Genomic DNA, 25,314 nt, shown 5'->3' with positions numbered 1-25,314 from the left:
TAACAATAAATGTCGATGAGGTTCAGCTGCAAAAGCCTGGGTCAATCTTTAATGATTAACTTTATTAATACCCATCAAGCAAAAGATTCCTCCCCTTTCAGCAGGCTGGAATCCATAACTGGGGCAGATGCAAGGCTGTCTCGACTCTGTCTGTACGAACACTCATCTAAAAGGAAACTCAATTCAATTAACAATAAATGTCGATGAGGTTCAGCTGCAAAAGCTTGAGTGAATCTTTAATGATGATAATAACTTTATTAACACCAAGGAAAAGATTCCTCCCCTTTCAGCAGGCTGAAATCCCTTGGGATTCAGCGGTGTTCAGGGCCAGATGGATGATTTTTGTTTGGACCTCTTTAAGCTCCTGTCTGGTTCGTTGTATCTAGGGCATGTCCACACCACGTGTATCCTACCTGCAATTTCGTTACAGTGTTTGCACCGCGGGTCCTGTATCACCGGATGCCATATGCTTAGTGCGAGTGGGTTGGGAAAAACCGCCCGCCTGCAACTTTCTCCATATAACCCCGCCCTTCCTGCTTAAAATTTTGTCTGCTCGAGGCAGTATCTGTCTTTCTAATCTGTAATGATGGAGAATATCGTGGTATGTTTTCAACTCTTCGCTCTGAAGGGGCTCTCTGCTCGACGAGACCGCACTGGTATCCCGGTGTGTAAGTGCTCGGGCCAGTGCGTGCGCTGTCTCGTTTCCTCGCAGGCCCTCGTGGGCAGGAGTCCAGATGAGGCTAATCAACTCTGCCGGGAGCGATCCGGCAGCCAGAATTTTAACCGCTTCGGCAGATATCCTGCCTGCGTTGTAGTTTCCCAGTCGAAAAAAACTACAGAACTGTGTCAAAAGCACGTCAAAAATATCCTGTAGTTCTGTCGTAACCATCAGACTTTTCTGTAGTTCTGTAGTATACTTTTTTGTATTTCTGTAGTTCTGTTGTAACTACAGAAATTTCTGATGTTACTACAGAATGTTCTGTTGTCACAACAGGTTTCCCGTCAGAAACCGCACAGAAATTCTGTCGTAACATCATAAAATATTTTGTAGTTTTTTCCGACTGGGTTCGGACAGCCGATTGGGAATCGGTTACAGTCACCCTTACATTCGTTTCTGCTTTTGTCAGCCTTAGGTATGGCGCCACGTATGTGATCCTACTGATTACAAATGAATGAGTGCTTAAACTCGGAACTCTCAGATCACACTGTACTGCATTTGTCAGAAGTTTAAGAGAAAATCAGGAGTTTTGCTTTGCTATTCCTGAACTTCCGTGTGCAGAGAAGCGCAGTTATTTGATTTTGAACGTCAGGCCTGTACGGACTACACGGTGTAGGCCACAAGCTAACTCCATATAGAGGTACAGCCCGTCGCTCCAGACAGTCGCCAAAGGTCATTAAATGGCAAATACCCTTTATGCTCTTAGGAATTAAGGCCACCCCCTACTCACGGTTCCCAGACACTACCGTACGAAGATAACTGCCGTTTACTTGCGTAACAAATAAATTAAATGCACATCTTGCTACCTTCAGCTCAGCAGTGTACTCCAGAAGAGCGTGAAAAGAAAGCAACCGCCTTCTTTCCGCATCCTCTGTAAGAAAAAGAAAAACAAAAAAGAACTCCCAATGCATCCATTATTTAGCTTTCGGCTGTCCCGAGACAAGCCGTGTACTCGATAAACTTGCCAGGCTATCTCCACGCTTTTGAAGCGTGCCGCCAACGCCACCCCTTCGCTTCTCTTGGACGCACACGTACTGTAAAAGCCAGTTAGAGCGGATCCGTTCGCCACAGTAAAGGCTCTCAAAGCAAAACAAAACAAACACACGACGATTGAATTGTCCATTAATGCACCCACGATTATCACGAGGACCCCTATTACACGCCTGGCTTCGATGAGGACTCGAAACGTCGTCCCAACTATTACGTTCCGAAACTGACCAGCACATTTGGACGGCCAATTCTTAATTTTTCTGCACATTTATCCCCCTCCCCCCTCCCGAAGGAAAGAAAGAAAGCTAGACGCGGCCTGCCCCCTATCCCCGGACAGTCTTAACAAAAACACGCACGGAGGCACGGGCTGAGGCTAAAAAAAGCAGGAAGCGTTCGCCGGCCGGCACGGAAGGGCGAGCGCACGCTGATAGAGATGCACGCTGGCACCCGCCAACGCAAAAGCGGCGTCCTGCATCGAAAAACGAGACACCCGAACGAGCTTCGGAAAAACTAACACTTGCCGCCGCCGTCGCCGTGCTTCCGGTGGAACAGGCGCCGCGATCTTGTTTCTCAGCTTCAAAGGATTTTCTTTTTCTTTTCGATAAAGGGAAGAGATGACTTAACGAGTTGCACATGCTATCTGCCTGCCCCAGGAGAACGTCCTGACACCGCGCTACACAATGAAACAAAACAGCCTTGGCAGGGTTCCCTGCCGGTCATACATTACACCATGCGTTATACGGTACTCGAAGTACGCCGCCGAAGGGCGGGGCGCGAAACGCTGCCTTCCACAGAGTTCGGAGGATGCATGAGCCGTTCGAGACACAAGCCAACGCGTGTGCCCACACGCTCCTACCGCAACTTCCAATACTTGTCTGACAAGACAAAAAAGAAAGGGGTAAAAAATGAGTCGGAGATAGGGACTGCACCGATTTCAAAAAAGAAAAAAAAAGAAAAAGAAAGAAAGGGGGGAGGGAGGGAGGGAGAGAGGGAGGGGGTAGTCACAAAAGCTAAATGCGAATGCGTTTCTACGTGTAACTAATAACCATAGTACAGGGGCGGACGTAAATAAAAGGAGCGCGCTTTTCCCTACAAGTTACAATCATGCCATCTGTATTAGAGGTAAGAAAACACTATTTACCCATGTGAAAGTTGACTGACGTCTACTACCAGCTTGCACACACCACGGCTGCCAGTTTCAAACAGGGAATGCGTGAAAAATGTCACAAGAAAACAGCGTGCTTCGTTTACTTTTGTCCGCGCCGGGACATACAAAAGAAATGCCATATACGATACACAAAGGCACAAAAGGTTCGGTACCTTCTTCAGGGGCCTTTCAACGTGGATTCTAATGGTGGAAGAGAGTTAGCATTGCCATGCTAGAGGCCATCGAAACGCGATATGAGCCAAGACGCTCACCTGCTGCATATGAAATACGTCCTGGGAGGTAGCCCAGCAAGTTGGTACTACATGATTCCTGGCTAAGCAGCGCGTAGAGCGACGTGTTCTGTTGAAATGGCGAGAATTGGGCCTAGTTGCCAAATTAGTGGGTCTGTTGCCCCAGGCGCTGTTTTGCCAAGAAACATGAAAGGCGAGAAACGATTCCACAGTCCTTGGCATTGAGGAAGAAAGTGGCCAGCCCAGTCGCAACTATACGCTGTTATGCAAAGAGCATTTTGCGCAAATTGTCGTTACGCGGGCGTACGATACAGTCCCACAATACGGGACGGGCAAGGCCACATCAGTGCAAAATGGTTTCGAGTGATAACCACGTTCAGAGCCAGCGAGACAAGGTATAAAATACGCAGAGTTGAATTCACCAACATTTACTCTGACGCTCAAAGAATTTGCGACTACCGCGACTTCTCACTCATCCTGTGATGAATTCATGCCATGCACGAAGCATATAATAACGGAAATAGTCGTGTGTGATGTTACAGCTATTCGCTGAAAAATTATCTAGAAAAAACAAAAAAGATAACTCTGAGTGTCTTTCACGAACGCGTCATATTACTAAACTCGGTACTGATTGGACCATGCGGCTGCTATCTGAAGTTGATTGTGAAGACGGCGCGAAAGGGATGAGGACAAAAAAGGAACACGAAAACAACAGGACAGGCGCCTCGTTCCTGTCCTGTTGTTTTCGTGTTCCTTCTTTGTCCTCATCCCTTTCGCGCCGTCTTCACAATCAACTTCAGCTATGAACCAACTAGCCCAAACTAAAGTACTTTTTGGCTGGTATCATAAGCAAAATACAGCATTTACTGCCGGCATGGCTTAAAATGAACTTGTACAATTATCCAGCTTACGCTGTGGCCTCATAATATGGGCAACAATGATAAAATCAAGTTACAATAGACTGCAGGTAAGAAGAAATGTTACGGGTGTATGAAAACTATCATGGAGATGTCAGAAACTGAAATACCAAACCGATTTTCATAAGACATGCCTTTCACGGGGTTGATTGGCTGCACTATTTCAAGTTGCTCATATATAGACTGACAAATACAGACTTTGCACAACAAATTCAGATAACTCATTCCAATATGGGGGGGGGGGGGGGGGGAGGGCATTCAGAAATCCAGTATTTTGCTCACACTGTGCGTGCGTACGTGCATGTGTGTGTGTGTGTGTGTGTGTGTGTGTGTGTGTGTGTGTGTGTGTGTGTGTGTGTGTGTGTGTGTGTGTGTGTGTGTGTGTGTGTGTGTGTGTGTGTGTGTGTGTGTGTGTGTGTGTGTGTGTGTGTGTGTGTGTGTGTGTGTGTGTGTGTGTGTGTGTGTGTGTGTGTGTGTGTGTGTGTGTGTGTGTGTGTGTGTGTGTGTGTGTGTGTGTGTGCAAAACAAAATTTAAGAAAAAAATCCCTGTTAACATTTTGTTTTCCATCTGCCAAACCTTCGCGACGGTACATTTTACTTGTGTATTTGTTCAACTTCCTGATGGAATATTTACATTGTGGTCAATGATTTGGTTGTTTTTGAGGTCTGTAATAGTAATCCCCTTGTAATCCCCTGTAATACCCCCCCCCCCCCTCCTCTCCTAAATCTCCTCTATAAGAAAGTTCTAAGCAATAAAGTTTAAAAAATTCCCACTGAGTTATACGTTATCAGTCTTATACAATCTAAGTGTCAATATCGCGGCTATCATGACCCTAACTAGTAATCTGTACGCAACGTTGCTACGACTTACCTCGTGATCATAAGTGATTATCAGTTAATTGCCTGGTTATCGTTAGTTACTGTCGCTCTTATCGTCGTTAATTATCTGATCCACACATCTCGTGGTCCCATATCCCGTCCATGTCACCGTAAGCCAAGCAAAAGAAATATGGCTGCAGCGGCCGTGACCAAATCAGTTTGCTTGGGTTAAGCAGACTAGCTCCCTAACCATGCGCCACCGCGGCACGTTCATGCTTCTTTTGAAACCAACACCGAAGTTCCTCCCTTGGCAAGCGAGCGCTAAATAAGACAAAGAAAAAAAAAATATCATGGGAAATGAGATCCAAACAGACGCGTTTCTCTCCGTGCAACGAAGCGCACTTTACGCGGCCTTTGTTTTCGCGTAGACGCATGCGACAAGCCACGGCTTATGACATTTGCGAGCGGAATTAATGACGACGCGGACAGCTGATAAGAACTCTACAGCACCAGCTTACACCGCCTACACGAGGAACGCCCGCGTGCGATGCCAAGACATCATCCCAGAAACGAGGGCGCGATTTCTCAGAGAACAAAATAAAACGGAAGAAAGAAAGAAAAAAAAAAAACGCGTCGGACGACAAAGTGACGGCGCAGCCCACGCAGTTTCCCCCCGCGCGCACACAAAGACCTCTTCCCACGCCTCTGGCTCGAAATGCAATCCACGAAAAGTACAGCGGGAAGGAGAGCTTGCATCACACCGCAGTTTTGCAGCACCGTGCACACGGCTTTATTACTATTATTTTCATCAGTTCACTCGTTCTAAAGGGACCTCACGAAGAAAAGATTTTTCACGGCACCACCAAAGGCCTCCTGAAGCCCTCCCTAGCGTTCCGCCGCTCTTCCCTGCGGCTCTCCAACTGAGCCGCGAAAAATCCCGTCGCTCTTCTGAGCGCCAAATGCGTCGCCGAACTAAAAGAATGTGAGGATTACGCGCCCCGCTATGCTGAAATTTCGGAAACCACGCTCTTTCTCTTTCGTTGCGAAAGGAACACTACGCCAGCCAGCTCGGCTCGTCACGTATGCGCGTATGCCGTAGCCACAAATGGCAGGCAACTTTGGTCTCTCGTGTCACGTGGGAAGGTTATGTCAGAATCAGCCTGCCAGGAACCTGGTATTCATGTTGCCCCTATAGGCCACTAAGGCACGTTCATACGGCTTGGTTAAAGCGGGACTATGTGGGCTGGTAGCCTACGCTATCGCGTCATTCCTTAAAGGAGGAACTTACTGAAACGCCAGTGAACTTTGATGCTTTCAACGGAATGCGCTCCAACAGATGGCGCCGCCGTCAACGCCGCTGCCGTCGCTTCAATATTCTAGAGCACTATATATCGTTGCTGTGTAAAACTGTGCTAAAGGGGGTCGTAGTAAGTCAGCGCTGAAACTGCGTTGGACGTTCTGGCCACGGGAATGCCTAGCCGAACTGAAAAGCAGTTTGTTGTCGTGACGGGTGACTTTAATAAAGACAAGAACTCCGCCTTCGTTAAAAGTTGCAAAGGAGCGGTTTCTACACTCGAGTTGAACCAGCACCAACCTCAAAACACCACACATTGGGGAAGCTGCAGTTTAGACTTGGTTTTACATAGAGCCTCGGCAGACACAGAGCCCGTCGTCAGCAGAGTGGAAACCAAGTCCCACTACACTGATCATCGCAGCGTCATCATTGGTATAAAGAATAAAAGCCTAGTCGTTACCTGAACAGTTTGTATTGTCTATACAACAGAGCTAAACCAAACGCTTCACCACACGCTACAGCCACAAGCGTAGCAATGCAGCCGTTGCTTTCGCAATTCAACCATAGTTAACCAGAGGCCACGGTGCAAGTATTCTTCCACCGAGACCAGAGCTAAACCATAGCCACCTTTTGTTCTACTGTAACAGGGGAAAGCAAAGGGTGGAGGCAATTCCGGAGAGCTCGTTATTGCGTTCGAAAGAGCGGCGCATTTCAGAATTCCTTATAGTCGTGTGAGAGCGCCGTATACACTATATACGCTACTCGAGAACAATTGCGCATGGTCCGCGGCGAACAGTGCGTTTGAAATCACCTCAGCGTAAGCGTACATCACGCTCGCGAACGCTTTCGTAATCGATGCGCCGAAAAACGGCACGCAATTATTGCCAGCTTGCATAACCTAAATAGGCGCCGACCAATGTTCGGCCCGCTCAAACGAATATGTGCGCAAGCGATAAATGCCAACCGCTGGCTACAATAAGACATACAGCCTCGCATTAATCATTACGAACGCAAGCAGAAACCATTGCCTCGCCCCGCACAAAAAGCGGTAAGTTACCTAACCACGCACGCAACACCACAAAGACACGTACGAAGCGAGAGTGATCCGACGTAACTTTTACTTTGTTCGGAGCATTGATCGCCGCCCTTGACGTTCTAGCACAGCAGCCACAAGGTTTTGCGTCGGCGCATATCATTCCGAGCAGGGCGCGCCGAAACCTCTCGCCGGACGGCATTTAGTGCCGCAATCTAATCTTCGAGTGAACACTCTCGCAACTGTGTACATGTTGCAATCCACGGCGCAATTATTCATCCTCTTTACTAAGTACTCGCAGCCACGTGCACGGCGAAACGGTTCGCGAGAAAATGACATAGCAGCCCGCGCTGGCAAGGCGCGTGCGCAGAACCACAAAACTGTCTGCCGGTAACCCGAGACGAATTCGCAAGACGTGTTGCGTCACTCACGCATATACGACTGGCCCGGGCTCGTCTCCGGCGCGTTCACTGGCCTGGAGAAGGGCGGCTTTTGTCATATGTTGAACAGTGGGCGTATTTTCCCCATCTCGAATACGAGGTATTTCATCATCCTGTAAATGCAATTATTGGGCGCCAAACCGAGCTACGAGGAAAATGGTGGCGAGACGTCGTCGCAGGTTTTCCACCGCTGCTGACCGCACATCAATCAGTTTACCCTTAGCGACCCCGTTGAAGAGCCTGTGTTACACAGCAATAGTTTCACGGGTTCTGATTATAGGTTTAAAGCGAGAACAGTAGAAACGATGGTGAATTACAAAAACGGGCTCTTATTTATTCAACTATTACAAGTTTCGGGTATTCTAAAACCTCAATTTTGGATCCTGTTCCGAACTTCAACAGTATACCCAGACGCAAGTAAAAATTTTTTAACGGAACACGCAGCGTTAAAGAACCCGGCGACTGCGCAAGATAAAAAAAAAAAAAGTCGGATAGAACGAAAATGTTTGGGCATCCATGTGACGTACGCGTGATGCGGAGAATTGAATTTCGCGTTACTCGAACTCGGGCTCGAACCCGGCACCTTTGCAGTGTCCACTCGCTGTCCTTTTAATTCCTTCTCCGCAGCTCAGATGCTTCCGCGTTCGACAGCAGATGGCGCGTCTGGCAAACGTATTTTCATTCCTTTTTCCATCATTTTGACAAAACTCCTTACTACTACCACGTTACCTTGCGTGGACAACGCAAGTACGGTCGAAAAGCCTTGGTTAGAGAGCGGGTTTACATCTATGTCGCGTGGTATTTCGTCCAATGCGACAGTTTACGACTGAAAGCAAATGAGTGCGAGATTATGAGGCAGTAGTTGAAGGCGTAAACGTCAGCAGGCAAGTACGCATCAAATGACTAAAATGCGGGAGATTCGAATCCCCACAACTTATATTATGTGTGCTTGGAAACGCCGTCTCGCAAGCAGGGAGCAAAACACGAGATGGTTGAGAATTTAAGCTAGCACCTCAAAATTGTCAGTGGAATAAAACAAGTTTCTCTCTCTCTCTCTCTCTTTTGGGCAAGTCGGGTATACTTTCTTGATTCATAACGGCAAAGCAGCACGAACATGAAAGGGTGCATGCGTATTCGAATGATGATCCGGCCGCGAACTTCTATTTTTTTTAACACGCCCACCCGCTTTTAGATTCGACAAAGTTAATCGATTAATTCACCGTTACTTAAAACAGAAAAAGTCACCCCTGTATTCGGAAGACCTTACGCACGCGCAGGCGGAGAAACAGTTTTCAGCGCCCTTGCCCCCCACGCAACGCGGGTTAAGATGGAGCTGTCTCCACCGCACAGCACGCTGCTGCTGAAGCAACGCGCGGCGGCGGCGGCCACCTCACCTCGTCGCCAGTTGATGTACGAGCCGGTGCCTCCCCTGATTTACGACGCGTCGCCGCAGTGCGCGTGGTACATGCACTGCCACCGCCCTTCCCCTTCCGACCACCTGGCTGCCGCTGCGCGCGAGTACCGGTTTCGGAAGCTGCGCTCCCCTCCTGCTCTGCACTGTCTCTCGGAGAAGGCTTCCATGCAAACCAATCGAGCACGATATACGCCACAAATCACTTCGCGCGGAACATTATGGGAAGCGAAGAGGTATATACGATACCACCCTGAACTTTACGTCACAATTTTGATAAGACCCCGACAGGTTAGGAACGATGCAGTTTTTTTTTTTTTCTTTTCTTTTTTTTTTCCAGGTTGCGCCGACGTTTTTTCGACGGGCGGCGCTATTGCGTAACGGAGACACTCGACGCTGTGCAGCTGTATACACTGTGCAGCGTGTGTACCCTAGGCCGCTGTGCAGGCTGTGAATATCGATGTGATCACGTCGGCTGATGTGGGGCACTGCATCGCAAAAGCTGTCTCACACTTTTTTTCATTAGGATATATCTGAAATTGACGACAAAGGCTTCCTATTGCTGACATAGAGGTAAAGCAATATTCTTGCCACTTTCTGACAGTGCAAGTGCGCAGTGTTAGAAAGAAAGAAACGGGAAAAGTGTCGCGCCAAACAGAGAAATCCCCTCAACCACATAAGTAAATACAGAGAACACTGCGGACTAAATGTCCACTAAATGTCTGAAACGCACCGTAGGCCGGAGGTCGGTTTCGCCGAGCACCTCGCACGGGCATTTCTCAGAAAGATAGCGGCGGGAACTCGTCTCCCTGAGCAGTGGTATAGTCATGCATGGCCTCTAGACGCGTTATTTCTTGTCCACGGCGAAACTCCATTTCCCGGTAACTCTCCCTTTCTTGACATGACCCAGCTACACTGTAACCCAGCTCCGCGAAGTAGCACTCGCTGTCTGTTTCTAGCGTGACATGCAGCCCGTCCAAACACGAAAAGCGTGTACTATAATACGCTGCATTGCTGCCGCAAACACTGCTGCGGCAAAATGCCACGCACCGTATTAACGCGGAATTCGATTTATGCACGCAGAAATAATTAAAGAAAAAAAAAAGGAGGCACCGCGCCGAAGCCAATGGGACGAGCCGCATTCCGACATGCACCGTGGCGTGAGCGTTCGCGCGGCCGCTTCCGGAAATGGGCGTCTCCTACCGGGACGACGTCGATCGTCCCACAGGCGCACCGGAACAAGCCCGGCTGTCTCGCGCACCTTCACCTACATCCCGTTCCGACGACCCGCAAGCCCAGGTAATACATTCATCCGTCCGTTCGTCGTCGGCAGGCTATGTATACACCGGTATACGCGCACACATACACACACACATCTCACCGGTCGTTAACGTACCTGAACGCCGCCGCGCCTGCTCTCTCTCTCTCTCTCTCTTCCAGGCATATGTACTGTATACACAGAAGCTCGATCCATGCTTGCGTACTCTTTTTATTTTAATCGGCGCTGCTTCTAGACAGACAATATCCGTTTTCCGGTCGCGACAGGCTTATAGACGTCCGTCACGAAAGAAGACTATTTGTCTCAGTCCCAACGATGCCACGGCAGGATGTGCGGGTCCCGACTCTGGGACCGCCGTCACCACGCGCTCCACTATGTGATATATGCGTGGGTTCCAGTGGGCAAAGAATTCTCGGCCGACAACAAAGCAGCTGCTGGTGCAACCACAGCAACAAGTTTCGCAGTAGCCACGCGTGCCGTGCCCTAGTGGTATCTAAGGGGCTTCCACAAAAAACTCGCTTGTAACCTACCCCCTGATGAATGTGGAAATTTATCGATAGTCCCCTCAAAAAAAAAAAAAAATCACAAGCTGCTATCGCTCCGAAAGATACGTGTACGTGAGGTGAAACGAGTACCACACCCGGAATAAGTCCTCGGCAAGCGTCTCAAAATGAAGAGGTCTCACGTGCATACATTACGACGACCAGTGCCGTCCCTGAAAAGCGACGCTTGTCGCGGACCTCGACGACGTTCCGACATCCAGACAACGCGCACCCATCGTCGTCGTCGTCCGCGCTCCAAAACGTCACCCGTTGCCGCGGCACGCGCGAGACAGGGGCGACGACGGGATTGAGGAGGAGCAGAGAGGAGAATGCGAGGCACGATCCCACGGGGCACGCGCAGCGAAGCAAGGTGCAGGGGCGTAGAAAACATCAGCCGCAACAACCACGGCGCCCCGAATGAAGCCGAGAGCGGGAGACGCGAAAAAAGCGGGCGCCGTGAAAAAGCGGAGGAGAAACCACAGCGGCGCCGTTGGGGCGTGCGCCCAGGTTACTTTGCGGCCACGTAGAGGTCAGGGCACGTCGGGAGGAGAGGCGCCCCGAGATGAAGGTGGAGGCACCGTTTGAGGGTAGGAGAGAGTGAGGATGGGCGGAACAGAGGGGCACGCGCCTCGGAGAAACAAAAGGGGAGGCAGACCCGCGATAACGAGCCGTAAAAAGGACGCCCGGAGAACCGAGCGTGCATGAGAGCTTTTCGAAGTCGTGCAGGGTCTGGACCACAACACAGTCCGCCGCGCTACTCGACCACGCAGCCCTGCTTCGACTGGAGGATTAATCCAATGGCATTCAAGTGCTCTGATGCGGTTTACTTTCCCGAGAAGGCTGGACGATCGAAGCACGCGGACTTGGCAACATCCACCTGGTGTGCCTCCCTTGCACCATCACTTCTGCTTGAGATAAGTCGACAACCGTCGCACGAAGAGAGTAATTGTTCTTGATCGCCAAAAAAAACAAAGTGAGAGCTGGCATAGCAATCGTCACTATGAGGGCCGGAACAGCCAGGTGACATGAGAAAGAAATACGGACGAACATTGTAGGCTCAACGTAGAAGTCACGGCTGCATTCAGACATATATAGTTAAGGCACTTGAAATAAGACGAAATGTAGCACATCACTTCCCGGCGTCATATTTCAATGCGATCCTAAGTGCGAACATGCCGGCTATTTCAACACGCTGCACTGAAAACGTCATGTATCGGGTTCCTCTTTCCTGACGTAAGCAACACGCATTACAAACATGCAGCTGCCTGAATGATCGGCTTCGGGAGCATCGTTCTGACATAAACACAACGAGAGGGAACGCTCTCTGTCAGCCCAGCCCGCTGCCGTGATTGTCAACGCATACACCGGGCTAAAAAAAAAAAAAAAAGTTCTTTTTTTTTTTAATGTTTACATAAATCGGTTGACATGTGAAATAATTGAGGCTAAATCTATTCCCCATTTGCAAAATGGCTGCATAAGTAGCTAATCTATAGCGCTCTTGTCAAAGAAACTCAGAGTCTCGCCTCCGGCGCCCCATGCTTCACGGCGCGGAAAGAGAAGCTTGGCCGGGGAAATCCGACTACCTCTCCTTCCAAATAACCGCGCGTCCCTGCTCATCACTGACCCACACAAGAAGACTCGAGAAGCTACACGCGGCTAATGATCTTTGCGGCCTTCGTGCACTCCCAACTTCACGGTCCCAAAGAGGGGGATCTTCGCGTGAGAGAATGTACTACGACCAAAAAATAAAGGAGACCGGCGGCGCGCCACTGTACCGGCTCGCAGTAACAAGTCGGCAACTGTCAGTTGCGCCGCGCCCTTTGTTCTCGGTCGCCTTCTTCGTCGTTGCACGGTACGCGCCGGCTCGTCCCGGCAAGGTTGGACGGCGACGAGAGGCGAGCCGGTGTCGAAGCACGCGTAGCAACAACAGGCAGAGTGCGTTCAACGTCCTTGAACGCGAGCGTGCTGCACCACGCGCTCACGACGGCGCAACATGGTTCCTCCGCCCCAACGCCAGGCCGGATGCAATGCAAACAACGCCTTCTGCTCTGCTCACGTTCCAATCATATACGAGAGAGAGAGAGAGAGAGAGGCTGCGGCGCCAGCGGGGACACGGTGTCGCTTGTTCCACTGTCCGGAACGACATCAGACAGGTTCAAAAGAACTCAAATTCAAAATTAACTTTGCAGGTAGGCGCAGGTGTACGTATTTTTCAGGTGCGTGGCTAAAATCGCAGAAGGCCGACCATCATCGTTAACACAATGACGCGCCTGGTTATGCGACATCGTTTTAATGTCTGAGACGAAAAATTGAAGAGCACTGCAGAATCTGCATTGGAGTAATGCGAAAGCACGGATGCTGCTGTTGGTTGCTTCTAGTTGCTTAACTCACTTCTTGTTTACCCATTTTAGTCTGTGGTACTTTCAAATTGTGCGCCAATCCCTTCCTATGCCCTTTTCCGGCTCTACTTCCGGTTACGTGACGTCACATCATCTGCGTCACATTAATTCACTTCTTGTTTATTCATTCTAGTCTTTGGTACTTTAAAATTGCGCGCCAAATCGCTTCCTATTGACACCACTCATTAACCTCTACCACTTCTCGTTTACCCGCAACTGCTGCGGGCGCGATTTTGTGGACGCGGTCTGCGGACAGACATCTGCGAACATAGCGAATTAACGCTTCCGCGTCAAAAAGAAAAGCTACGCGCAAAACTGAAAAGGCCTCTCCGCACTACTTGTGTACCTGGCACAGTCCGCTGCACTACCGGGAAGACGCACATGCGTCAGACACGTATTCTTTATCTCTGCAGGTCTTTCTTTATTGCTCCATCGTACGCTTACCTCCGGGAAAAAGGGACGCCTTCAAACGACATTCGCGCACCGTCCGCATATAAGCGCGCTCCCGAGTGTTCAAAGACAATGAAGCCGAACACACTATCCAGCTTATCCGAACAAGGAAGGCAGGGAGGTAGTTCACCGATAGGAGGTGACCCTGTCGACTAAATGAGAAACGCGCAGGTCGCACGCACAACGTGTGCGCAAATTTTACACGCTTAAAGCCACGAAGTCCATTTTCACATATCCTGAATTAGCCCCCCCCCTCCCCCCCCCCCTTTTTTTTTTTCGTCTCCACATAGAACTTCCGCATTTATTCGCCGTGTTCTAGACTCGGTGCAGCTGCTCTTTCTGTAACATAGCCACGATTCGCGGAAGAAAAAAAAAAAAAGAAAAACATTCTGGGGTCACATACGCTCCGAGCGCCTTCAAGGGTTATGACGGGCGTCTGCGACGCCCCTTCTGGGTACTCGATCGCGTGAATGTCATTTGCTAAACTCGCTTAGACAGCAGTGAGGCTGGGTGCCCAAGTAATAGAATTACGTCGAGCCTGCACGAGAACTAGGGTGCACAGAACTCTAGCGGAGCCTCTATCGTGCCGCGGTAGCTCCGCGCGAGTTGAGTCCCAATGGACCATGAACGCTGACAGCATAATCCATACCCCCGTAATCTCACAACGACGTTACACGAAAAACCACCCGACACAGATATAAACTCCCGCTTTTAACCAAACCGCTCATGAACGTGCCCACGTGGCCTAGGAGTGAGTGAGTGAGTGAATAAACTTCATTGAATTAAGACAAAAACAAAGGTAACGTAAGTGGGCCCTTAGTCCACAATACGTGGCCTAGGATTAGCCTGTCTGATTCGTTCCCTGGTGGGTCCGATTCCCATCTCCAGCTCCTACCAACTCGGCTATGTGGTCCCGTGACGTCACAAAAAGCGACAATTAATCAGCGCCCGTATGTTTCACCTGCCAACTTACTGCCAGAGGCGCATGCAGTGATTTTTCGCCCACAATGGCGACACCAACAAAGCCGAAGCCTGATTTCTGGATCTTTAACTGTCGCATAAAAGGAAAGATCGAGACGAGCGATCAACTGCCTATTTCTACCTTGGTGGTGACGGTTGACGCTTTTGCCGACACGTGTTACTTCCACGATATCGTTTTCTCCCGGGCCATTGTAATCTTCCTCAAATGACCTTCGCCGGCCATCGATCTGATATTATTTTCCTTTGCAGGGCCTGGATCGCCGTAGCTGCCCTCGGCACTTGGGGATGCAGAACCTTGTTCATCTCGCATTGAAATAGTCTACACCATTACCCGTTGGTTGGTTTGTGGGGTTTAACGTCCCAAAGCGACTCAGGCTATGAGAGACGCCGTAGTGGAGGACTCCGGAAATTTCGACCACCTGGGGTTCTTTAACGTGCACTGACATCGCACAGTACACGGGCGCCTTGCTTTTCCCCTCCATCGCAAAGCGACCGCCGAGGCCGCATCCTTGGGAACAGCAGTCGAGCGCCGTAACCACTGCGCCACCCCGGCGGGGTACCATTACCCGTTACGTCATTCGTTCGCCACAACCTAACATCGTACCCGCGTCGTCAAACCTTTCCCTGCAAAATTTAATCTTCAAGCACCCGGCAAAAATAGATTTGCTGTTAACATCAGGCTTTGTGCAGAATTCCGCTTTCGTTGAAGCGACATCTCGCAACAACGAAGGTAGGAACGTTGAACACGGGAAAGCAAATCAAGCAGAAGTGGCTACTGTCATAACATTGTCACCTTACTGCGACAAATGCAATGAGTCAAGACCTGCTGAAGCCCCGCGACATCATGATAGAAGTTCTGCTTGGATTCGCTTTCTACGACACCGTCATTCAATAGGCGCATTTTAACTTTTGCGAGCATTCTCTTGCCGTTGCTCATTGACTAACACGTTCAGAAAGAACATCAGAAGAAAAAAAAAAAACGGTCACAAAAGTAAGCGGCGTTGGCTGAAAGACAGATACGCAACCCGTCTTCTTTTCATGCGCCCAGTAGCGATCACAAGGCTGCACTAAACCTGGACCTGGGAAACAATAGAGCCGGCAAAAGTGAAAGCGGCACCAATTCAACCTGCCAGCTCTGTGGTGACGTCAAGAAAAAAGGAAGCACGCGGTTTCGAAAACTGGGAGAGCGGCGCGACTTTGAAGACCACGCCTTCGGGCGGCTGCCCGTTTTAGAAACTGGTGTACGGGAACCATCGTTTCTTCTCCATCGTTCAGGGCCACGCGCGCGCCCTTCCAGGCTCGGCCCCCTTCTTACGCAGCCTGCTAAAAATAAATGATGGTTCACTCACTCAAATTTCATCATCATTCATCAGCTCGTTTGCTCATCCACACACCCATAGACGCACACACGCGAGTCCTAGTGAATCACGAACTTGCACACTCGAGGAGGATTCCGGGTAAAAGAAAAGGGCCCAGACGGCGGCGCAGGTGGCAGAGCGAGTCACGCGCACGAACGCTCGCACACTGATCGAGTCTTGCCAGTCAACAGTTAAAAGGAAATGGGCCTTGAGATGGCTCCTCACCGAGTGAACACTCATCAGATTTCGGACCTGGGAGCACCGCATTATTCGCTCGTTCAAGTCTTTCACTGAAATGTGTCACGAGCGGCGTCGACGCGCGCGGACAGCATGATCTGCCAACCGACGCTGACTGAATGCTAAGCAAAACCCAGATTCGATGCGCACTGCGGCCTGCACTCTAATGGCGCATTCGGTTGGGGGGACGAGAGCTGAGGAGCAGAGCAGTGCAGAGCAGTACAGAAGCACGCCGAGGGAGTAGCCCGGAGCGCACTCGGGTGCTCTCAGTGGAGGAAACGCCCCCCTCCTCTGCCATTGGAAGCCAGTGATTCTACTCCTGCTCTCCCAGAGGGTGCTCGCTTGTCTGAGAGCACTTTCGAAGTGCTCTCGAGTGCGCCTGCTCTCCCACTTGAATTCGCCATAACATCCGATTAAAAAGGCGGGACGAAATAGGCCGCCCAAAGGAACGCGATATCTTCCCACTACTCGCCGGTCCCTCAGCCCTCGTAGTGCGGGAACCTCATCCAGAGAGTTACCCCGTACGCTTAACACTTACGCTGCAGAAAGCGAAACACAGAGATAGAGAAAATGAGGGAGGGCCCCACTGATGTATAGCATGGATGTCCCTCCCGCTGAACAGATTTATCTGGATGTGAGCGTCGCAGGCACCAGAGATGAGCTGGATGGGGTATGAAGTCATACACACGCGTGCACACACAAACAAATAAGCACTGCAAGGGACACGTCACACGTATTCACGGCATTTACGCATAACCCTGGCAAGGCCCTTTTTCTTCACGTGCAGGGAAACGGTGGCGGCGATTCTCCACGGTCAAAGGAGCTTGGTGACATTTACAAGCTTTTTTTTTTTTTTTTCCTTCTCGACAAAGCTCCGCATTTTGGTGTAATCTGGGCACACTCAATGTTTTGCAAGGTAACCTATCCATATATACACGGACTTTGTACATCCAATTCACACAATCCCTTTTTTTCCCTCGTGCTTTCACAGCGGAAGCCTGCACACGGCCTCTCGTCGGAGTAAAGTCAGCGACCGGAAAGGCATAGTTTGGTTTGTGAGTTTTAACGCCCCAAAGCGACTCCGGCTATGAGAGACGCCGTAGTGGAGGACTCCGGAAATTTCGACCACCTGGAGTTATTTAACGTGCACTGACATCGCACAGCACACGGGCGCCTCGCTTTTCGCCTGCATCGAAAAGCGGCCGCCGAGGCCGCGATTCGATCCCGCGTCTTGAGCAACAGTAGTCGAGCGCCGTAACCACTGCGCCACCCCGGCGGTAGCGGAACCACAATTAAAGCCGACGAAGCATCAAAGGGTGCGCATATGTCAGACAACAATGGCGCCGAGGAAGCGCGGCGAAAGTTCGGCCGCAACAGCCGAGCCCCGAGAGCTCAGCAAGCAAGCCGCACGGCCTATCGCGCCGTTTCCGATGCATCGAAAGTTGACGTCCCTTATCTCCGCGCCCCCGATCGCAAGCGCGCGACGGTGGGAAAAACCGATAAGGCTACCCTCGAGTAGAGCTCCGCGCAACCACGGCCCACGGTGCGGTTGGAAGGAGGGTTCAGTACGGCCACTTTTACGAGACCAGCAGCGTAGCTAGGCTTTCCCGCACAGCGATGTGAAGTGCGCGACCTGGTTGGCAGCAGGGACGTGGGCGGCGTAGGGAGGTTTACTATACGCGCGGCTTCGCAGCCCGCTTCCCCTTCTGTTTCCGCTCAGACACTCCTATCAATGTGTATTCTACCGGTGACAACACATATATGCACTCCACTACTACCTGCAATGCTGCTCAACAACGCGAGTCAAATGCAAGGCCTAGAGCATTGCAAAATTAGTCCGCCGTTCCTACCTTGAAGCCACCGCAAACATGGATGGAGTCAGTATAAGAAACGCTCGCCAGCAGCTAGGGGGTAGCAGGCGCCCGCTGTCGTTTGTTCAGAATTCATCACCAGAGGGCGGGTAGGGAATTTTCAGTGCGCATGCGGCTGAACGACCAAATTACTTTTTTTTTTTTCATTTATCCCCGAACCCATACCCTTCTTCCCTCTCCGCGGGATATGCAAATAAGTCCAGAACGTTCCCTCGATGCACACAGTAAATGTCAGTCCTTCTCGGAGGCTGATAAAAAATGGGAACACAACCACGCGAGTGTACATGCCTTTAGAAGAAGTCTGGGAACCCACGTGTATGGGCACCAGAAAGTAACCACAGGCATGACCGATATACGGTGCACACCGGGTAACGCTGGAGGGAATGAATTTGAATAAAAAAACAAGGCAGATAATCCTCATCATTTTCCTGCATATACGACGAGAATAACCTCGGTAAGAGAACTAAACATAGAAAGAACACAGGCGCCCACGAAAGCAAGAATGTGCACGTGCAGACAGGCAACTAACGTAACTTATAATCTTAACGTGTTCTGTACGTCTCCTCGTATTTTCTGCTACGTAGGCTAAATGTACGTGTGGGAAGGAATCCAATGCTTCATAACGAGGGTAATTTATGTTGGACACAAATGAATTGCAGTCGCGCGTAAAGAACCGGGAACTATACGGTGCTTTAATGGCATTGCATGGCAAATGAGCGCGTAATTAGATAATAAGTACCTTGACATTTGCATCACGCTTCTTGCGAGCATTATTTTTTTCACGTAGCACTAACACGAATATACAGTGTCCAAAACAGCAATGACTCAAACATCACACTGAAACAATTACCATCACTCAATTTGTAAACTACACACACACAAAAAAAAAAATCAATTTGCTCAAGATCTTGAGCTGCACGTAGCCGAAAATACAAAGCGGTGAGAAAAAAATCTCATTTACACGAGAAATGCATTGACTGGATTGAAACCAAAGAGCATGCGAAATATGCAACGATGACGACTGAAACAAGGTTTGGACGCATGAAGTCACTTCATCCACAAGCCGGCACGAAAATGAGATACCCTGCTTGTCCCTGTCCACTCGGTTTTATATCAAGCCGGCATACCAGCACTCTTACTTGCATGTACCGGCACAACTCCCGAGCAGAAGCTCAAATTTGCCCATTGTCTCCAGAGCGAAAGACGAGCTTACTTGACAAAGTCTGCAATCACGCGGGATGGGTATAGTGACCAGTGTGTCGAATTTGACGCCTAACCATACCACTGCTGAGAATCACTAATATTCATACATGCACGTGAATTCTTAGGCGGATATATCTCACGGGAGTGCGCTTGTTTGCTAAAGAGCGAAAATGGCGAAAGCCGCTTTACAGGGCTGTTTTCACTGACAGCATCTACTATCATCACCATCACTACCGCTACTATTATCATGAACTAAATGCATCTTCAGTGTCGTTGCTAGTGCCATCGTTATCACTAACTGCAGCGAAATTATCATCCTCACTAACTGCACTGTCATTGTGATCACTACTACAACAATAATTATAATCACTACCATCACCATTATGAACTAAATGGATCTTCATTGTCACTGCTAACGCCATCATAGTCACTAACTGTAGCGTCATTACCATCGCTACCATCATCACTAACAGCACCGTCATTGTTATCGCTAGCGTCCTCCTCACATTAGACACGGGGAATTGCGATCGGTCGCTCACGAGCCCGTCGTGGCGTAGTGGTCTGCGCGCTCAGCTGGGAATAGAAGGGATAGTGTGGCTCGATGCCCATTGGATTTATAAGGTGCCAGTATGAGCGAACATCAATTCCCTGCGGACATTTCCGCAGCACATGAGTGAAGAAAAGTTTTCGACATAATAAGCATTTCGTTTACATCAAGAACGCTGCAACTAGATCCGATACTGCTTTTTGGAAATCATAATTTACACCATGCTCTTCTTAAGAGCCTAAGATACAACATTATGTAACGCCGATTAGCATTTTCGCCGGGCAGTGTAGTGTCAAACACGGCCGCTAATGTAGCGAAAGGTGAGATAAAGAGTGCATTAAGGTAGGGCCAGCGTAGCTTAAGACCATCCTGCGTTGGCGAAGTGGTTTCCGGTGAAAGGTTGCAAGTACCTAAACTGTCACCCGCGCACGGGGCGGATGTCGTTTGAACCTGCGTGAAATGTAGCACGGAACTGCTATTCGTAATGCAGTCCGCCATCAAGCGGCAGCCGAACAGTCGACCAAAAAATGCACAAGCGTCGATGGGAGCGGATCAATTCCGTACCGCAAGCAATCGCCGCCGTTATATTCGTGAAGATGTCCGTACCAGCATAGCCCGTACAGCAGAGAACGCGGCGCGGTACCGTTCTCCTTGTAGTCACGATGACGGCATTCAGTCCAAGCTATAGGGAACGCCGTTAGCATCATGACGGGATTAACCGTTCGCAGCTCTCCCATATCACTGTTGTACTATCGCTCTGTCGCTCGTAACCAACGATCGAATGTTCCCCTTATTATTATTACTGGTATTTAACGATATGAGGAATGTTATCAAGGACGGAACTGCAATAATCTTCCTCGCGTACAAGACCACTATCTCAATATTGTATTATACTCATTTACCTTTTAACCTAAACTGTCCTTTCTCCCTGTCGCTCACCTGTCTCCTACCTGTCTCCTTACTATCTCTTTATTTCCGCCGCCCCAGTTCAAGTGCTTCAGCTTCATTCGATAGCAGATACCGGGGCAGCAAAAATATTTTCCTTCCTTTATTATTTTTATTTTATTCTAGTATAATAAAGAACCACTTACTACTACTACTCATCTTTGCAAGCTACCACTGCACTGAGAACCCAATGACAGAAGCGAACTCACCGACGTCAGCGACGTTGTCCGCCGTCACAGGTCAAGCACATAATCCAAACGCCCCGTGGCAACAACACGAAACAACCGCCGATGCAGACGCGCCGTCCGAGAACGGCATTTCAAACACAACTGCCGCGTTCTTGATCCGAGCAACGAACTTTCTTCTTGACGGCGCCAGCAGAGCAGCGCGAACAGCACAAACCAAAGTAAAAAGCAAATAAAAAAGCACAGTATAAACAAAAAATAATAAACGAACACCGATTGACGAGTTCACTGCCGTGAAAATCGCTTCGTAGGCACACACCGACCGGCGCAGTTCAAATCCTGGCCCCGGAAGATGCTGCAGGAGTAACTAACACCCGCGACGACAACCGCGCGGGTCAGAAATAAAGAAAACAGAAGGAGAGGAGGGGAAGGAATTAAGGGAAGAAAAGAAAAGCGAGCGGAGAAATAAATACAAAGAGGAAGTAGAGGGCACAGGGCAGAGAGAGTCGGCTCTGCAGGTGACAGTCGACGTCGCAGCGCGAAGGAGCGCGGCAAAGCCTCCGGCGTCAGCGGCGCGCGCGCTCACACACACAGCCACACCACACTGCCTGGCAGCGTCGACGAAACAGCACTCGCGGTTTCCAGCCGGCGCCGTTCCCTCCTCGCCACTTTCCCTCCGCAAAAGCGCCCTTTGGCCCGCTGCGCCGCGGCGCGCCCTGACGTCGAGCGCAAAGAACGCGCGCCGATACGTCCGCGTGAAGGGACCGCCGTCGTCCAGCGGACGCTGAACTAGGGGGGCGGAAGAAGTTACTGCGTCCCCTTACTACTGTATGTGGTTAGCTCTGCTCCAGAATGGTTAGGGCCCCGCCGGGGTGGAGCAGTGGTTACGGCGCTCGACCACTGTTTCCAAGGACGTGGGATCGAATCCCGGCCTCGGCGGCCGCTTTTCGATGGAGTCGAAAAGCAAGGCGCCCGTGTGCTGTGCGATGTCAGTGCACGTTAAAGATCCCCAGGTGGTCGAAATTTCCGGAGTCCTCCACTACGGCGTCTCTCATAGCCTGAGTCGCTTTGGGACGTTAAAACCCCTACAAAACCAAACCAAAATGGTTAGGGGAATCCCTCACGATAGAGTACGGTTGAAAATCGGTGCAATTACGCGTTTAAGAAAGAAAATGGGAGAACACTAAATGGCAATTATTCCATTTTCGAGACTTTTTTTTTTTTTTATATATAAGGGAAAACTTTACTGACTACATTTCTCTCTCTTTTTTTTTTTTATTGATGAAAGAAGTGAACAGAGAACTGAACAGCAGTCCTCAAGAGGTGAGGTTGCGCGGAATTCAAACCGAATCAAAAGAAATAATCACGCTAAGCAACGTGCCTATAGTCGGAGGTACAATGTTTAGAAGTATAGAGTATAGAGAGCTATCACTCAGATGTAGTGAAGAAATAGTCGCCAGAAAGGCCCCTTCCCAAGTCGCTTGAACAACGGAGGTGGGCGGCTCATCACCACCGCGAGAAACACACGGATGGATCACGGAATACGAATGCAATGCACAGCGCGAAAAAAAAAAATAATAAAATCGAAGGAAACAGTATACGGAAAGTAGCAAACCGTGCCCACGAACCAAGAGCAGCGCATGACGGCGGAAAAGGAGAATAACAAACGTCAGTCGAAGCTCGCCGAGACACGCATCAGCGCAGGCGCAGTAACTCAAGACTGCACCCCGTTCGAGCTGACTGCAGCTTCTCGGATGTGCGCCGCATCCCGTCCCCTCTACTTCCGAAAATAAGCAGCGATACAGGACCGCGGACGCAAATGGACTCGGAAACCGAACAAAACGGCAACTGTCTCGACATTTCTCCTCGGTGCGTGCGCGAGCGCCATATCGCAAAGATCAGGCGGCACTTTGCGCGAACAGGGCAGAAAAGCACGCGGGAAAGCCAGTCTTTCCGGACCCGGGCGTCCCTTTGAATGTATAGAGCCATTCTATTTTGTTTCTTTTCTTTTTATACCTTCCTCGCTTCTGAGCGCGCTGAGGAGAGAGCAAACGGCACCAGACATAGGGACAGTTCACCACAGTTTTCAGTGCAGCGCCACGGTAAGATACCTAGGACACCCACGGTGAATCCGCGCCTCTTGCCTGTCGTCTCTCGAAGGACCCCCGTAAATTCCTCTCCTATCCTAATGAAGGCTCTGGAGCTGTCTCATTTAACACGAAGCCCTACTTTCGAAGCCCTTATAGTCTTCGAAAGAAGCATTCAAGCGACGATTCCGAAGCTTTCTCGCAACCTGCGACGAGCCGGTCATTGTTCCGCGCTCGGGCAGTCGGGCCGCAGAATGCGACAAGCTTGAACTCCTGTAGCAGAGCTGCACACAATTTGACAGGCGCAGCGCTGGAACAAGATGGCTCCGCGTCACTGGGGAACACATTTCGCCCGGCCGGCTTGCCTCACCTCTTTTTTTTTTTCTCTCTCTCTCTCTGTTTCTATACGTCTCCCTTTCTTTCTCGAAGAGTCTCGTTTTGTCTGCGCGCTACTTCGCAATAACGTTTCTGGCGCCGTTTCCCGCGAACGAGCGCTGCGATTCACAAACGCATTCGTCTCAACGTCTCCGTGGCACCAAGCAGTTGGCGTTGTTGGACGCCGCGAAAATACCGCACTCTAAAGAGGTATGGCGATAATTAAAAAAAAAAGAAAAAAAAAGGAAAGAAAAACTTCAGGGGTTCCCTCTGCGTGGTAAAGCGATCATATTGCGAAAGCAATTGGGGAAGCCGCAGTTTTTGAGCTGTACATCTGCCGCCATCTAGGAGCCACCGCTTTCTAATGGCGGAAGTTTAACTACGGCCTCCGCGATCAGCTGTGTGGCGCAACGACGCACTTGATCTCAGAGGCCAGGAGTTTCGACCTACTTTTGGTAGTATGAGTCTCTGAGTGAAGTTTCAGTCGCCCGGAAAGCTTCCGGAGGAGCTCTGATAAACCAACAGAAATGTATAGTACTTTTCTTTTTCTATGGCGCCATCGCCCCAGATCTTGAACCCACAAATTTCACTGTCGTTTGTGACTTCGATGACAAACGTTCCACAAGCCTTTTTCTCGATCGGCAGGAAACGGTGTTCGAATTCCGATTCGATACGCGGTTCAATTTATCGCCATACTATACCCCTCGGCAATACGAGATCACACTCGCTCCCATCGAGAAGCGTGAGTTCCTTCAAAATCAAACAGCCCGCCTCCTCCGGCCCTTCAAGATATTCCCAAGGCCTCGAAGATATCGAGAAGTGTAACCAGGGGTACTAAATGATATCCGCAATAAGTTCAGTCTCACTGCTATACTTATGACGCATTTTCTAAAGAGCATGTCCTCTATCTAGCGCACTATACCTTGTTAGGCCACGGCATTCGCTCCAAGCCCTGGGGTAGATTTTTACTGCTAGAATTAGAGTATCGTCAGCAACGGAAGCTTATTGTCACTTCAAAACATGCGAAGCTCCAGCAATTATCAAGATTTTAGCCGAGATTTTTAATGTCTTCTAATTGCTAAATTGGAAATGCTTCTAAAGCCGTTAATGCTAATTCCATGAATTAAATACATACGATTTGACAAAAGCCGGCTGCGGCGTCTAATATGACACGAAAAACGCGTATATTACTCTGATAGGTGGCGTTTGACAAGATAGTTATAGTGACTATATGAGTCATGATTACGAGTGATGTTCGCACGTACTCTGCGCCTTATACAGTAAGCGAGCTGCCGCCTCGGGCAGCGCATTCGTGGCGGGAATCGAACCCCACGCAGACATATCCGTACACGGTCAGGTTAAAGTAGGACTTTTTCGTTATCCTGCCAGTTCGCACAACATACATCACGGCCCTCGTCATGAACATGCCTCTTGCAGGCGGTATAGTTGATGAGTGACATGGCTGGTCGGCCGAATTTCTTGCCATGGTCGCCGCCGGCGTCGGATTTGTGCCAGAGCCAATTTTGTTGGCAGCTTAGTACATACTGTAAGGTATAGACTGCGTACAAGCATTACGCATAATCACAACTCATTGTCATTATAATGAGTTTGCATAATCAGACGTAAGAGTCCTAATGCCTCCGCCAATGGTGTTTTTTTTTTTTTTTTTTTTTGTTGTTGTTGTTTTCGTTCACTCTGTCTCTTCGATTGACCAACCCCCACTTCCTTCTTACTCAAACCGTTCGTAGCATTTTTGTGACACAGTGCGCGCTTTTTATATCTATGACAGCCGCAAATACGCTGCAGAAGTGGGGGCGAACGGCCTCTAGCTGCGA

The 25,314-nt window shown here is 49.8% G+C and overlaps 1 protein-coding gene across 3 annotated transcripts in view; it reads right to left on the bottom strand.

Moving 5' to 3' along the window:
* The window catches only part of Ptpmeg (protein tyrosine phosphatase Meg), a 305,511-nt gene that overhangs the window by 252,806 nt on the left and 27,391 nt on the right, over positions 1 to 25,314 (bottom strand). Inside the window, exon 1 of one of the 3 annotated variants that reach the window (XM_084594817.1) lies at positions 21,042 to 21,637. The exons of the other annotated variants lie outside the window; for them this stretch is intronic. The gene's annotated coding sequence lies outside the window, so the exon portion shown is untranslated. Of the gene's footprint in view, positions 1 to 21,041; positions 21,638 to 25,314 lie in introns of those variants that run through there. 3 annotated transcript variants of the gene reach the window in all.

The sequence above is a fragment of the Amblyomma maculatum genome, chromosome 2, assembly GCF_055883805.1.
Source record: "Amblyomma maculatum isolate TAMU_Amacu chromosome 2, ASM5588380v1, whole genome shotgun sequence".
Taxonomy (NCBI): Eukaryota; Metazoa; Arthropoda; class Arachnida; order Ixodida; family Ixodidae; genus Amblyomma; species Amblyomma maculatum.
Note: the sequence above shows the minus strand (reverse complement) of the source record. Positions and strands in the feature narration are given on the sequence as shown.